This window comes from Bubalus kerabau, chromosome 20, assembly GCF_029407905.1.
Source record: "Bubalus kerabau isolate K-KA32 ecotype Philippines breed swamp buffalo chromosome 20, PCC_UOA_SB_1v2, whole genome shotgun sequence".
NCBI lineage: Eukaryota > Metazoa > Chordata > Mammalia > Artiodactyla > Bovidae > Bubalus > Bubalus kerabau.
Window position 1 is genome coordinate 39903003 of NC_073643.1, and position 15787 is coordinate 39918789.

Consider the following 15787-nt stretch of genomic DNA (forward strand, 5'->3'; position numbering starts at 1 on the left):
TGCATGTGTTTGCCCGCCTGTCCTCCTTTCCTGGAGGATGAGCCGCATGTCTACATTGCAGCTTCCCCAGCATCCAGCAGAGCACTAGGTGAACATACAGGAACTAGAACACACATGGCACTCAGTGAGTGAGTGAATGGAGAAACCATTCCACGAGAGGGAAGAGAATTAAAGGAGTCTTCTCACTAAAGCAGCACCCTTACTCTTTCATCTTTATTTTTACACCCTCCACCAAATGCCCAGACAAATCTGAGCATAATCACAACCACACTTGAATAATTCTGTCATTTCCAGGTAAAATCATTCACACCCAATCTCAGCTTAATTAGCGTGGACTTTGTCTGCCGTGCAGGGTTCTCATGCTGACAGCTCCTATAGAAGAGAGCTGGGTCCTTTGGTGCAGGACCTCCGTGGTTAAGAGCTGGGGGAGAGACCCAGGAGTCCTGACTCAGAGAACCATGTGTCGTTCAGAGTTCTGCCAAGAGAGATGAAAAAGGTAACCACAGTCCGTGGGAGCTGAACGTTTTTTTGCTAAAAGTCTGAAAAATCTCTGCTTTGAGAAGCAGACATCTGACAGGAGCTGCAAAGTCGGCAAATCTAATTTTAGACTACCTAGGAGGAAAAAACAAAACGCAAAACAGGATCCCAAATTCAGCTGCAGTGGCTTTGAGGAGAATTCAGAGGACCTGGCTAAGCACACGTGTATATGTGAGCTATGATTAGGCAGGCAGCTCCTTCCAACAGCAGCCCAGGCTTTGAGGGGCCTCTATTACCTCCATTGGGAATCACGGCAAACCAGAACTAAAGGGAACTTGGATTGTCACATCTGTGCATCTCATTTCACATGAGCAAGCCAAAGATAGGAAAGAAACCACTTTGCAAAGAGACACTGTTAGGCATGAACACTTGCTTATCAGCTCATGGGTACCTTTGTTCCCACTAAAGCAACTGGTTGCCTAAAGACACTTCTCTGGCATTTGGTAGCCCTAGGAACTTGAAGTCTACCAATGTACTAAATGGCCTGACATTTGAAAAGTTTGATCAACTTTCCCAAGGAAGAATCAGTCTACACAAGGTTTAAAATTTCTTATATTAATAGAATCTCTCATCAATCTTTCTTGTTCAGCCAGCATTAGTGTAAAAAGAATATGAATTTATCTATCAATTTTCATTCAGACTCAGTGCCTGGAAATAGCAGATACCTTTCACCTTATACGTTCAGTGTGTGGCGATACCCTTTCTCTGAGAAATACTCCTCTCCCTACCCTCGGAGGACTTCTGCACACCAACTCCCCAGGCATATTTGTATCATGTGACTGGCTACTCACAGTTGCTTGGACCATGGGTGATACCAAGCTGGACCAATCAGATCCCCATTTGTATGGATTTTGAAACGTGAGAGGTTTAGGAAATTCACCAGTCATCTGAGCTGGTCTCTTAAATGGACAAGTATAGTCTGGAGTGTTGTAAGGAACACTTAGCTATGAACATGGAAAAACAAAGACAGCCAGTGAAAGGGAAAACAATGAGAGATGGAAAGAAAGAGAGAGAGAGGGAAAGGGAAGAAATGAAGGGAAAAAAACAAAGGCACTGAAGGAGACAGCCAGAGGCAAAGGTACAATAGAGCAGGGAGGGCTGGGAGCGAGACAGAGACAGAGATTAAGAGATTAAAGCTGCCTGTTTCACATTTCTTTTTCAAGTCATTTAAGAGGCCCAGCTGCTCTGGAGTTCCATGTTCTCACAACATTAACACAGTGTTCTCGCAATAATTCCCCCTTTTTATAATTTGAGCTTTTGTTGTTTTCTGTTAATTGCAACGAAGAGTTTTAACTCTAAACAGCTTGGCACTCATTCAAACAGCAGTGCTGGTGAAAAAGCAAAAAGAGAAAGAGTGCAAGCCAAAAAGTGACACATGATGGATTATGACATATTTGGAGACTGCATAGGCTGTTTCAGAGCCTTTCAAACACTACCTAATTATCTTAGGTTAATAAAACCTTCACCATGAAAAGCGATTCATTTCAGCTCTGCCACTGGGAATGTCAATTAAAAGTTCTTTTGCTAGAACCATAAGATAGGTCTAGCAAGTTAATGTATCCACGTTTGAAGGAAATAGAATGGAGATAGCTAAAGAGAGCTGCGTGGTTTGTTAACACACTAGAGCCCAGCCAGAGGTGCTGAAGGCTTCAATGAGAAAGTACCTTTGGATTCCAAAAGTGGGAAGTAGGTGAAGTCAGTGGGTCTCAGCCAGGTGGGGCAGATGAATGGGATTAACCCATTGCATCATCGTTGTGTGTTGTATATGGCGACATCTGTCCGTACTGTATACTATTTAGTTACTCTCCTGGACTCAGTCTTTGTATCCTCAGTGCCTAAACACATCATTCAGTTTCATGCACCCATCTATCTGTTTCTACCTTGCGTTTTCTCCACAATGCTCGTAACTTACTCCTCCATAGATCAATCCTGGTGCACCTTCTGAGGCTCTGCCCACTCTGGTGCTTTCCTCAACCCATGCTGGACAAACTGAGTCACCTCATCCTCGGTTGCCACCATTTCACTTAGCACTGATGTCTGTCACCTGCCAGGGACAGTTCTAAATGTTGGGACCAGAGCAAGAAGCAAAATCCTTGTTTCATTGGTGCTATATTCTGTTTTGAGAGACAGCAGGCACATACACGAATAAATACATAATTTTCAGTACTGATGAATATTATGAAAAAAGCTGTGTAAGGTAGTAATTGATAGGGGAGAGAATGGGATCGTAGTCTAGTAATTTTCATGTGTTAGAACTAGTTGTCCCTGTGACTGTTGCACTATTAAGAGCTCTGAGAAGCATCTTTGCCTGGCACACAGCAAGTCAGTAAATTTGTAATAAAAGTGGGATACGTCAAGGCCACAAATCTAGTGTTTCACAATACATGGAATGCTGTTGCAGATTTTACAGACAATAAGAGAGCTAGAGAGTTAACCAATTTCCCAGTGAATGAAGGAAAATTATTTTGTTCCCTGAAAAATGTAAGTATCATATTTGTCTCTGACTTCACCCAGGAATGTAATTAACCGGAAAGCTCTCAGTACTGGTACCAAACATCGATATTCCATTTCTCACTTTCACAAATAGCTGCTTAGACTTGGCCCCACATTCCACTTTCACTGGCTTCAATTATTTAATGCCTCACTTCCCCGGCCAAAACCTGCTGTTTATTATCTATGTGTCTCGCATTAGTTTTTCAGCCACCAACCCAGCTAGATTGTAATTTTCAATCCAGTACCCTGGGGTTTGTTGTCTGACTTCCATTCCAAATACTGGTTAATTTGGCTATGGAGAACCTTGAGGGGCTGAACTACTTGGCTAGAATAGGATGCAATTTGTTGAGCAAGAATATCCGACTCATTTCTGAACACAGGCATAAGGATGGAAGTAGAGAAAATGCTCAGTAAGTTGGAGCATAGCATTAAAGAAGCCAGACTCAGATTTGGACGGCAGCAAAGGCTTTGGAACCAACTAGAGTTCTGTGTGAATATATATTTTTCAACTTACTGTTAAGGTGTTCTCAGATAACCCAGTCCAGGTTCCTTCTCTCAAACTGAGGAAATTAGTATCTCCTTTGCAGGGCCACTGCAACAATCAAATAGAGTGTCTACAGAACACCCAGCAGAATATCCCACACATAGTAGGTATCTATAAAATAAAACTAATAGACATCGATCAAAGTGGACAATATTTTTATAATAAAAGGGAATCTACGTTCAGTAGACTCTCTGTCTAGATCATATCTCAAAACTGACTGTGTCTAGTCATAGGCAGCATCATATACTGCTACTCAAACTCTTGGTATCGGTACTTTGACAGAGGTATTCTAGAACACAAAGCCTGGGTTTGAAACCTGCCTTTACCTCTTCTAACTGGGTGACCCTGGACAAATTACCTTGCAGTGAGTGCCTGTCTCCTCATCGATAACCTGGAAAAAGTCGTAGGATTATTGAGAGGTTGAATAAATACATTCAGGTTACTAAGAATGGGAATCAGGAGCACCAGTTGCTAATTGCAGTGACACCAGGATCGGAAGTAGGACCTTAGACAGAGTTGCCCAGCTCTCCTGCACCTTCACGTTTCCTGTGGGAATCAAAGGAACTGGGATGCGAGGTTTCTAATGTTGCTTGAGATGAAGCTAGGTTTACTGCATCCCGCAGTTAAGCACTGTTAGAGAAACCTTGAGTGACCCATTCGTTCTCTGTCGAAATGACCTGGCCACTTTTCACTGCTCAAAATTTCTTGGATGGGTAATAGCCTCATCTCAGCTAGAGGGACAGTTATTTAAAGGCAAGGACAGTGCTCATTTTATATTCCTTCTAATGCCAGACTGTGAAAAAAAAAGCTTCATTTTTATCTGTTACATCAAAATAGAATGCTTAACAATATTTACTTTTGGGTTAGAACAGAAAGAGACAGAGACAGAAAGAAGTATTGACAGAAGTGCATTCTTGTCACTCTTAATCACTCTGAGATCCTCTTGTAACTCCAGATTCACAATGTACAATGCTTTGTACAGACTTACCATCTTGCAGCATGAAAGGCTCAGGAATAAACAAGTAAACCACAAGTAAACCTCACCTTAATATATTTTTAAAAATATGTTAATTTTTAAAAACATTTTAAATGTCTCTATGATCATTAAAAAAAATCTCTTTGGAATCCTTACTAAAACAATGTTATAAACCCACCTTTTCTTCTTTAATTATAAAAGGCTATTTCAAGTCATATAATTGAACCACTGACAGATTTAATGTTCTGTTTTTTAACTTATCTTAAGCATCTGACAAAGCATCCTCTTTTTTTTTGTATATCCCCTTTTTTTTTTAATTTATGTTAACAGGCCTAACCGTTTTGCTATGGCATTCTTTTCTTTCTTCTCAATTGTTATTCCATAAACTTGATAGGAGGCATAAAGAGAAAGCTCAATTGGTATGTAGATGTTGGGAAGCCAGTTAGGCTCACTCATTAGCCTTGAGACTCAACCTTCCTTGGTAGGGTTCTTTGGTAGCAAGCAACAGAAGTTAACTCTGGCTTCCCAGGTGGTGCAGTGGTAAAGAATCTGCCTGCCAATGCAGGAGATGCGGGTTTAATCCTTGGGTCAAGAAGATCCCCTGGAGTAGGAACTGGGAATCCACTCAGTATTCTTGCCTGGAAAATTCCATGGACAGAGAAGCCTGTGGGCTACAGTCTATGGGGTCTCAAAGAGTCGGACACGACTGAGCACATACACACACACACAGCATGGAATAGAAAAAAACAATTTTTTGAGAAGGAAAAGTGTGGAGATCACAGAGTAAAAAGAAAAAGCTATGAGTCAAGTGGTTGAAACAGAGACATGCATGTGTACGTGCTCAGTCACTTCAGTTGTGTCTGATTCTGCTACCCTAAGCCCACCAGGCTCCTCTGTCCATGGGATTCTCCAGGCAAGAGTACTGGAGTGGGATGCCATGCCCTCCTCAAGGTGATCTTCCTGACCCAGGGGTCAAACCTGCATCTGTTATGTCTCCTGCACTGGCAGGCCTGTTCTTTACCACTAGTACCACCTGGGAAGCCCAAACAGAGACACAATGCCCCATAAATCCTAAAATATTTGCTAGCCAGCTTTTTACAGAGAAAGCTTGGTAATCCCTACTTAAAATAATGGAAGTGGATAGATAGTATTTTCAGGATATTATGATGGAATGGAATTGTTTTCCATCCTTACATCTCTTATTTCAAGTTTCAAATTCCTAGAAGACAGAGTCCAACTGACTGAACTCGAGTCACACACCCAGACCCTTCTCAGGGTTCTTGGCTGACCTTCCCGCTACTGCAGTATCCAGCACAGTGAGGCACAGTGCCTCAGAGTAAACCCAGAGCTGTTACTGAAGAATGGAGGATAGGAGCCAGGCAGGCAAAAACAACAGATGTACAGTACACACACTCCCACACAGCAGCCGTGCGGCGATTCAGGCTCGTGCTTCAGTAAAATGAAAATATATGCACATGCTACAAGCCAGGGAGCTTCAGGTTGTTCACAAATAGTCAAAGCCAGAAATGGTAACTTTGAATTCCAAGGGTCCAATATATTCCATTTCTCCTAAGTCCCAAAGGCATTAGAAATAGCTCCTGAGGGTAAAACCAAGCAACCGCACTCAACAGGCCTGACACTGATAAGTAAAATACGTCACCTCCTGAGACTCAGTTTCCCCAACCTTCCCTGTCTACCTAGCAGAGCTGGAGTGAGGTTCAGTGTCAGGTATGGAATGGGTGCTCCTTAAATATTTGTGAAATGATTGAGGATCTTATATGAATAAATGGCATCAAGTATGGAAAATCATTAGACAAGAATAAGGCATGATTAAAAACACAAAGCAAGTCATTTATGGTAGCGTTTTACTGTCTCCAAATGCAGTTTGCTACAGTCACATATTCTTTGCTTGTCGGTCATTTATTTCTATAGCATATAAGTATCAAGACTTTTCTGTCCCTCACCCTCAACCCCAAACCTATCCTTATCTCTCATGGCTGTAGCCTACTGAGGTAACATGGTAAATTGGACACCAATCCAACTTGTAGATACAAGAAAATAATACTGACTTCAAGATACTTAGGGCCTTCTTGAGAGTAGACAATGCCTCATGATTAGTTCATTGGTAGAAATTTTCACAAAACTTTGCACAAACTAGACTCCTCTGAATAGCACAACATTCCTCAACATGCCCACCAAGGTCAGCAACACTTCTATCACTATAGCAACCCACTTTCACAGTATTCAGTGATGGTTGTTAATCTGATGATTTTGTATTCCTCACCAGAACTTCAAGACCCTGGGATGTGCAGCTCCAAGACTAATTAGTGCTTTAGGTCTGTCTAGTAATAGTAACACGGAGAAAGCAATGGTACCCCACTCCAGTGCTCTTGCCTGGAAAATCCCATGGATGGAGGAGCCTGGTGGGCTACAGTCCATTGGGTCACTAAGAGTCGGACATGACTGAGTGACTTTCCTTTCACTTTTCACTTTCATGTATTGGAGAAGGAAATGGCAACCCTCTCCAGTGTTCTTGCCTGGAGAATCCCAGGGACGGGGGCGCCTGGTGGGCTGCCGTCTATGGGGTTGAACAGAGTTGGATACGACTGAAGCGACTTAGCAGCAGCAGCAGCAGTAATAATAACAATCATAAATCCCTAAAACACTGCCGTAAGCATCATGTTAAGGCTGTATTTCATTTACTTGGTAGAAGGTAGTTGGCATCATTTAACAAGTGGGAAAACTCAGACCAAGAGATATGTAACAAGCTGAAGATCAGAGAGCTTTTAAGTGCTGGCACTTGGAGTCAAGTCTAGAGTGGCTCACAGGAGTCCTATCAGACACAGTGTTTCATCATTGAAAGTCATCAGCAATAATAAAGAAAAGGAGAGTACAAATGTTATTAGATTAGGAGGAAAGAAAGCAATAGTGTATTCCTATTGAGATCAGTTCTGTTTACCTTAATTATAAGATTAGAAAGCACCAACTATAGATAGAGAAATGCAGAAAGTTATAATTATGTACCACTCTAATATGCAGACTTAATAGGCCAAACAAGTGAAGGATGTTGGACATCTGTGTTCCATGCCTCTGCTTTAAGCTAGGTATTTAGTAGAACTGACCCTAGGCCTGGACTACTAGTAACTACTATTTATCACTTATTAGCACAGTGTTCTTGGGTTCTGAAAGAAGGAAGTGTAGGAGAACTTGTACCAGTTGACTCCTTCACAAACAGGGTGACTTCATCTGTCTGATAACTGTCTCTTCTCAAGTCAATTGTATATGGATAGGACTTGTAGATTGAATAGGAATATCCAGGAGGAAATGTGAAAGACCTGATCCTGACCTGAAAAGAAAACCACTTACCCAGCCAGTCACAGGATGGCATGACTAAGCTTGGCAGCAGAGCAATGGCCTGCATTGGTGGCCTTTCACCCACTCTATGACAGAAGATGCTTAGTCATTTACAAGCGTGGATTTGCACTCACAACTTTTGTATTTCTCTAGCCCATATCTCGGAGAAGGCAATGGCAACCCACTCCAGTACTCTTGCCTGGAAAATCCCATGGATGGAGGAGCCTGGTGGGCTGCAGTCCATGGGGTCGCTAGGAGTCAGACACGACTGAGCGACTTTCCTTTCACTTTTCACTTTCATGCACTGGAGAAGGAAATGGCAACCCACTCCAGTGTTCTTGCCTGGAGAATCCCAGGGACGGGGGGAGCCTGGTGGGCTGCTGTCTCTGGGGTCGCACAGAGTCGGACATGACTGAAGCGACTTAGCAACAGCAGCAGCAACCCATATCTTGATTTTTTTAGCCAACTGCCTCCTTGATAGCTCCATTTTAATGTCAATTTCAACATGCCACAATGGTATGTTTTTATTTCCTTTACAAAGTTGGTCCAGCTTCCTCACTTCTATAATCAGCAGAACCACCCTTCTAATGGATCAGGCCAGAAATCTTGGAATCCTTTCTAATTATAATTATTCTATCAGTAAATCCTGTCAGTTTCACCTCCAATATATATCTCGAATTCATCTAATCCCCAAGATTTCTACTGCTAGCCCCTGAACTATGCTACATCTTCACTTTTCTGGCCCTCTGAGGGAACTTCCTCTTTCCATTTTTGACACTTACAACCCAGTGGCAGAAGGGACCTTTGTAAAGCATAATATCTGATCCCATCATTTTCCTGCTTAAAAGCCTTCAGTCACTTTCCATGTCCCTTAGGAGCCAAAACCCTTCATAGTTTATATATTTCTTAACTGTGCCTGCCCTCTCTTCTCTTCCTCAGGATCATCTAGGTATATTTGTTTTCCTTGAGTTGCTTTTTACTTAGGACTTGCCTGTGTACCCCTTTATCTGCCAGTCTGACTCCATCTCACCCTCCAGGCTCAACTTCCCTTAGCAGGAAGTTTTACTGTCCTTATTTCTTTCTCTCACACTGTCCCATTCCTCTTCTTTCTAGCACTTATTACAGAGATACTAACTATTTGCTTTCTTGTTCAATATGTCTCTCCTATCAGGCTGCAAGTTCCTCAAGGATGGGGAGAACCTCAACTGTCTGATTTACCACTGATCTCCAGCCTTGAACACAGTGCCTACCACTCAATAAATATTAAATGAGTAAATAATGAATGACTCAATCTACCTTTCAGTCTTTATGGTCTCTGCCATCTCATTTATGGTTTCACCAATGTGTTTCCTCATATCATCTCCTTAGAGATTTATAATTTGCCAAGCTCTTTCACTGTCTTTGTCTTTTCTGTGAAGAAAGCAGAGCAGATGAGTTCATCTCTTAGATACAACTGGAAAAAAAATAAGGTTCTGTTTGTTTAAGGGACTTACTTAAGGCTTAAGAGCAGTAAGGTTGTGGCAGAACCAAAACTGGAACTCAAGAATTCTGATCTTTGCTTTAGCTCTCTTAAGCCTCATTAAATGCTTTGACTTGTCTCTCTTGAGGGATAAATTGTTATCAACAAAGATTTCAAAATACAATGAAATGTAGAAAAGGATATTCAAATAGAGATAGGAAAAAGCATAGTTCCATTTAGTCTCATTTGCATTGTTTATCTTTTCAGGTAACAAGCAAATAAGGCTTATTTATGCATTCTGCTCCAAGCAAAGCTAGACAGGAAGGCCTATCTCTGGAATTCAGAAATGAAAACTCTTTTCAGGTTTTATGAAGATTTATTACAAGTGAGACATTATAGTGGGTAATAAAATGAGCTTCATTGACTGCAACAATGATAAAAAGTAATTAAAAGCTGTGGCCATACTAGATTTTAATTAGTGTAATGGACATGTCTAAAATGCAGGTATATCCATTTATTATTCTCTGAGAGTTCCATATTCTTGAAAGCACTGATGTGCAAAAATGTATCCCGAGACAGAATGGCTACATATAATGGATCATTTTAAAGATGAACATTATTTTAAGTTTTGGCTGAGGACAGTTAATATTTTCAGAAATATCATCTAGGTCATTTTTACTGAAAAGTTTATTATCATAGGACCACATAAGCTCCCTTCTTCTTCCATTATTTTTCTACAAAAGCAACTTATCCCTTCGTAATTTGTAGAAAAAAACATCAGCACTATGTCTGAGCATGGCTCTTCAAATATCACAACTGAACCATTTATTTTTATCTTTGAAATTAAAATCACATATGCAAAACAAGGTGCCTCCTCACCAGTCACACTTCTTGACTTTTCTAGGGAGACTCTTATCCACAAAAATGAATGTTTTTGCTCAGAAATGTATGAATGAAATTAGTTACCCATAATGATTAAATTATAAAATGTAGGTTGTCTGTAAAGATGGATGACAACAGTTTCTCCCAGGCTTGTCATGTCAATCCTCCCCTGGGAACCTACTCTCCCTCCTTGAATCTGAGCTGGGCCTACAAGTTGCTTTGACTGAGAGAAGGTAACAGAAGCGACAAGGTGAATTATGAACAATGAGGCTTTAAGACTCTTGGCAGCTCCACTTCAGCACTCTTGCCTGGAAAATCCCATGGATGGAGGAGCCTGATAGGCTACAGTCCATGGGGCCGCAAAGAGTCGGACATGACTGAGCGACTTTCCTTTCCTTCCTTAGGGATCTAGGTCCCATGTCAAGGAGCTCAGGTGATGCCACTAAATGATCCTTGGGGAGAGAGAGGTCCAGCTAGTCCCAGCCATTCCTGCCAGCCCTGCCAAGACACCAGACACATGGGTGAATCTTAAATGTTTGAGCTCTTGCTGAATTCCTAGCTCAATGAAGCCACATGTGTGATCTCAGCCAACACCACATAAAAAAGGGACAAGCTGTACCCACTTGCCATGCTCACAGAGGATGAGATGGCTGGATGGCATCACTGACTCAATGGATGTGAGTCTGAGTGAACTCCAGGAGTTGGTGATGGACAGGGAGGCCTGGCGTGCTGCGATTCATGGGGTCACAAAGAGTCAGACACGACTGAGCGACTGAACTGAACTGAACTTTAGAGTCATAAAAAAAGAAATGGTTGTTGTTTTAAGCCACCATTCAGAGATGGTGTTTTTATGCACATGAAACACCAAGATAATCACATTTATCTATGTTCCATGTAGACAGAAGCAGAGCTGGTTGGTACAGTACACATATATTGAACAACTGCTATGAGAGCTGTGGGTACCACAATGACTGATACACAGTTCTAATCTTTAGGTAGCTTCCTGTCTAAAGAAGGATACAGAATCAGAATCACAGAATTACAGCATAATGTTTGAAGGGCTGACACTGAGCTGTGTAGTTGAGTACTATCCAAGCCAACCTACTAAACCAGAGAAGGCCATGGAAGGAAGCAGTTGAGCTGAGTCTTGAAGAAGAAGAATTAACCATATATATAAAGGAAAGAGGTTCTAGAGAAAGCAATTTAGAAGAGAATGCTGGGTGGGTTGGGGGCATGTTGGGGTAGGAAGTACATGGTAGGGAACTAAAAGTAGTTGAGTGTGTGTAAAGTGTGACAAGAAACTGGAGGCGATGCAAGAGAAGCCTGGGAAAGATGCAGAATATGGTTAATTTTGTATCATTATAAGGGCTTGGTCTGTTCAGGACAGGGAATAGACTGTACATTAGACATAAATCAGAACTAATTTTTTAACAAGAGTCATCAGGTTGCATACATTAATGGGATCCGCCTCTATCACTGAGATAGCTTGGACTCTTAGTTGTAACAGAATCTCAGTTCAAAGTGTATTATGCAAAACAGAATATATAATTTTTGGATTATGTGGCAGTGAAGAAAACTGAGGCAGCTCACAGATTGGAAGAAGAGCAGGGACTCAAAGAACAAAACCAGAAACCCCAAATCACCAGGACATACTCAACACAGCCAGGACACATTGACTTACTATCGCTTGATCTCCTCCCCAGGGGCACCTACTGAAAAACCTTTAGCTGTTTCTTCTGCTTATTTCCCTATATTTTTAAAAAAGAAAATATGCCTACACATCTTTTTCTTGAATTCTGAAATTCAAGCATTGTCCACTCACTTCCTCTTTAGATGGATGATGTTAGTTCTATTAGATTTCATTTCCCCTACTTCTACCCCTTTCAATATGATTACATCACAATTTTGATTAACTACACTTCAGTGCTTTTACCATTATGTCTGTGTAAATATTTCTCACTGTTCAGTGAAGTAATGTAACCATAATTACATTTAATCTCTTATCCCACTTTTTTCTCACCTGCATTAAAATTAACTTCTTTTTACTGCTCTGTTTTATGTAAATCGAAGAAATCTCTCCACATTTTGTAATAACTCTTCAAAACACTTTTCAATACATTTTTTTTAAATGACAAACTTAGAATCTCTTAGTTTCAATAGTTTCTTGAAGACATTTCTACTTGTTCCCTAAATTCTATTTTAATCTATGCTGCCATCTCTCTAGCACAACTTGAACCCCAGGATTTTTCTTAGGTAACATTCTTGAAATTTCCTTAATCTGGGTTTTTTTCTGGATTCCTTTCCTCTAGCTTAGTCCATTCTTCCATTTTGCTGGAACACAGAAGAAAGGGTGCACTGAAAGAGGAAAGTCTTAAAACTGTCCCACCCCTGCATCCTTATATTTGATTGATAGTTTCAGCTCAGTCACTCAGTCGTGTCCTATTCTTTGTGTCCGCATGGATTGCAGCATGCCAGGCTTCCCTGTCCATCACCAACTCCTGGAGCTTACCCAAACTCATGTCCATTAAGTCAGTGATGCCATCCAGCCATCTCATCCTCTGTCGTCCCCTTCTCCTCCCACCTTCAATCTTTCCCAGCATCAGGGTCTTTTCCTATGAGTCAGTTCTCAGCATCAGGTGGCCAAAGTATTGGAGTTTAAGCTTTAGCATCAGTCCTTCCAATGAATATTCAGGACTGATTTCCTTTACGATTGACTGGTTGGATCTCCTTGCAGTCCAAGAGACTTGCAAGAGTCTTCTCCAACACGACAGTTCAAAAGCATCTATTCTTCAGCACTCAGCTTTCTTAATAGTCCAACTCTCACATCTGTACATGACTCCCAGTAAAATGATAGTTTTGACAAGATGGACCTTTGTTGACAAAGTAATGTCTCTGCTTTTTAATATTCTGTCTAGGTTGGTCATAGCTATTCTTCCAAGGAGCAAGCATCCTTTAATTTCATGGCTGCAGGCACCATCTGCAGTGATTTTGGAGCCCTGAAAAATAAAGCCTCTCACTGTTTTCATTGTTTCCCCATCTATTTGCCATGAAGTGATGGGACCGGATACCATGGTCTTAGTTTTCTGAATGTTGAGTTTTAAGCCAGCTTTTTCACTCTTCCTCTTTTACTTTCATCAAGAGGTTCTTTAGTTCTTCTTCCCTTTCTGCCATAAGGGTGGTGTCATCTGAATATCTGAGGTTATTGATATTTCTCCCAGCAATCTTGATTCCAGCCTGTGTTTCATCCAACCTGGCATTTCCCATGATGTAATCTGCATATAAGTTAAATAAGCAGGGTGATAATATACAGCCTTGGTGTACTCCTTTCCTGATTTGGAACTAGTCTGTTGTTCCATATCCAGTTCTAACTGTTGCTTTTTGATCTGCATACAGATTTCTCAGGAGGCAGGTCAGGTGGTCTGGTATTCCCATCTTGTGAAGGATTTTCCACCATTTGTTGTGATCCACACGGTCAAAGGCTTTGGCATAGTCAATAAATAAAGCAGAAGTAGATGTTTTTCTGGAACTCTCTTGCTTTTTCAATTATTCAGCAGATGTTGGCAATTTGATCTCTGGTTCCTCTGCCTTTTCTAAATCCAACTTGAACATCTGGAAATTCACGGTTCACATATTGTTGAAGCTTGGCTTGGAGAATTTTGAGCATTACTTTGCTAGTATGGGAGATGAGTGCAATTGTGCAGTAGTTTGAGCATTCTTTGGCATTGCCTTTCTTTGGGTTTGGAATGAAAACTGACCTTTTCCAGTCCTGTGGCCACAGCTGAGTTTTCCAAATTTGCTGGCATACTGAGTGCAGCATTTTCACAGCATCATCCTTTTAGGATTTGAAATAGCTCAAGTGGAATTCCATCACCTCCACTAGCTTTGTTTGAGAAATGAGAAATGCTGAAATAAAGGAAAACAGTCTAAGGAGACTAAATAATAATAATGTAGTCATTAAGCATAGTCACTAACTTTGTTCGATTGATAGTTAAGAAGGTGTAAAATTCTAGGTTGAAAATAACTTTGTCAGAAGTTTTAAGCTATTCTCTTATTGTCTATTAACTCTCCCTGAGGCCTTTCTGATTACATTTTCTTTAATATGAATTGTATCCCACCCACTCTGGATAATTTAATGGTCTTCTTTTCATCCCTGATCTTCTGAAATATGATGACACCTCAGCATGGGTCTGTACGTCACCATTGTGATGTATTCCTAGTAGGGTCTTTGAATCTGGATACTCATGTTTTCTAGTCCTTGCAAATTTCATAACATTCATTTTTTCTACTGCCCAAGCTTTAAACAGTGCATTTTATGCTTTAATTGATCACTGTATTGCTTATTGCTTTGCACTGCCCTTTAACTTCTTCATATGTGTCCCTCAGAGGGGGCACATGGTTTCTCCCTCGGCCTTCAGAGGGAACCAATCCTGCCCACACCTTGGTTTTGGACTTCTGGCCTCCTGAACTATGAGAATAAATTTCTGTCACACTAAACCACCTAGTTTTGTGGTAATTTGTTAAAGTTGTCCTAGGAAATGTACATGGTGTACTTATTGTTAATGTAATGTTAATTGTTAATGTTAATTGTAAATGTACTTATTGTTAATCTCCAATGACTTTATCCATGAGTGATATGTTTGTTTTTTTGTTTTTTTCTGTCTTTGGAAGCACATTTGGCTTACGTGTGAATAAGCCAAATATCCCTGGAAGCTACCTTCAAATGTGGCACAATTATATCTTACACTCCTCTGCAGCCAGGGTCCTCAAGTCTGAATCCTCTTTGGTTCATTTCTATCAGGGCCCATCCATTCTTTCATCTTGTGAAGGGTCTTAAAGGTAGAGGTCTTGGGACCTGCAGATACAATTGCTTCTTATACTAACTTTCAAAATGTGTCCCTGTTTTCAGCCACTGCCCAACTGCCACAGTCTGGAAAACCAGGTGCCTTCAATTCCTGAGCTTTTGAGAGATTCTTCAGTGCAATCTGACATCTGAGTAAAGAACTACTCTGCTTGTTCATTTACCATGCCTACATCTAACTTCTGTTGTCATATGTTATAGTTTGGGAGTTACATGTTTAACTTAAAGGTGTTTTAATCCAAGATCGAGTTTGTATTTCTGTATTCCTTGGAATTTTAGGGGTGATTTTCAAAAGGAGGAAGTTGACTTACAAGTTAATAAGTGGCAAGGCGACTGATTTATAAGGAGATAAGTTTTACAGTCTTTGCGACCCCACTGCCTGTAGCCTGCCAGGCTCCTCCGTCCATGGGATTTTCCAGGCAAGAATACTGGAGTGGGTTGCCATTTTCTTCAGGGGATCTTCCCCACCCCAAGGATCAAATTCAGGTCTTCCACATTGTAGGCAGACTCTATCTTCTGAGCCACCAGGGAATCCCCAAGTTTTACATTAATTAGAAATATATCAAAACTAAAAATGGAAGCAGTTTAAATAAAATCTTGTTCCTGTCTTACTGATTTTTGCATGTAAACTTTTAATCATAAGGTCTTACAGGGCAAGGAACCCACACACTCCTATTTTTCATA

The 15787-nt window shown here is 40.9% G+C and overlaps 1 long non-coding RNA gene across 1 annotated transcript in view; it reads left to right on the plus strand.

Annotated features, from left to right (window-relative positions):
- Positions 1-15279, plus strand: part of LOC129634907 (uncharacterized) — a 44390-nt gene extending 29111 nt beyond the window's left edge. Inside the window, exon 3 of the long non-coding RNA XR_008705986.1 lies at positions 15152-15279. This is a non-coding gene — a long non-coding RNA (uncharacterized LOC129634907). The remainder of the gene's footprint in view (positions 1-15151) is intronic.
- The last annotated feature ends 508 nt before the right edge of the window (positions 15280-15787 follow it).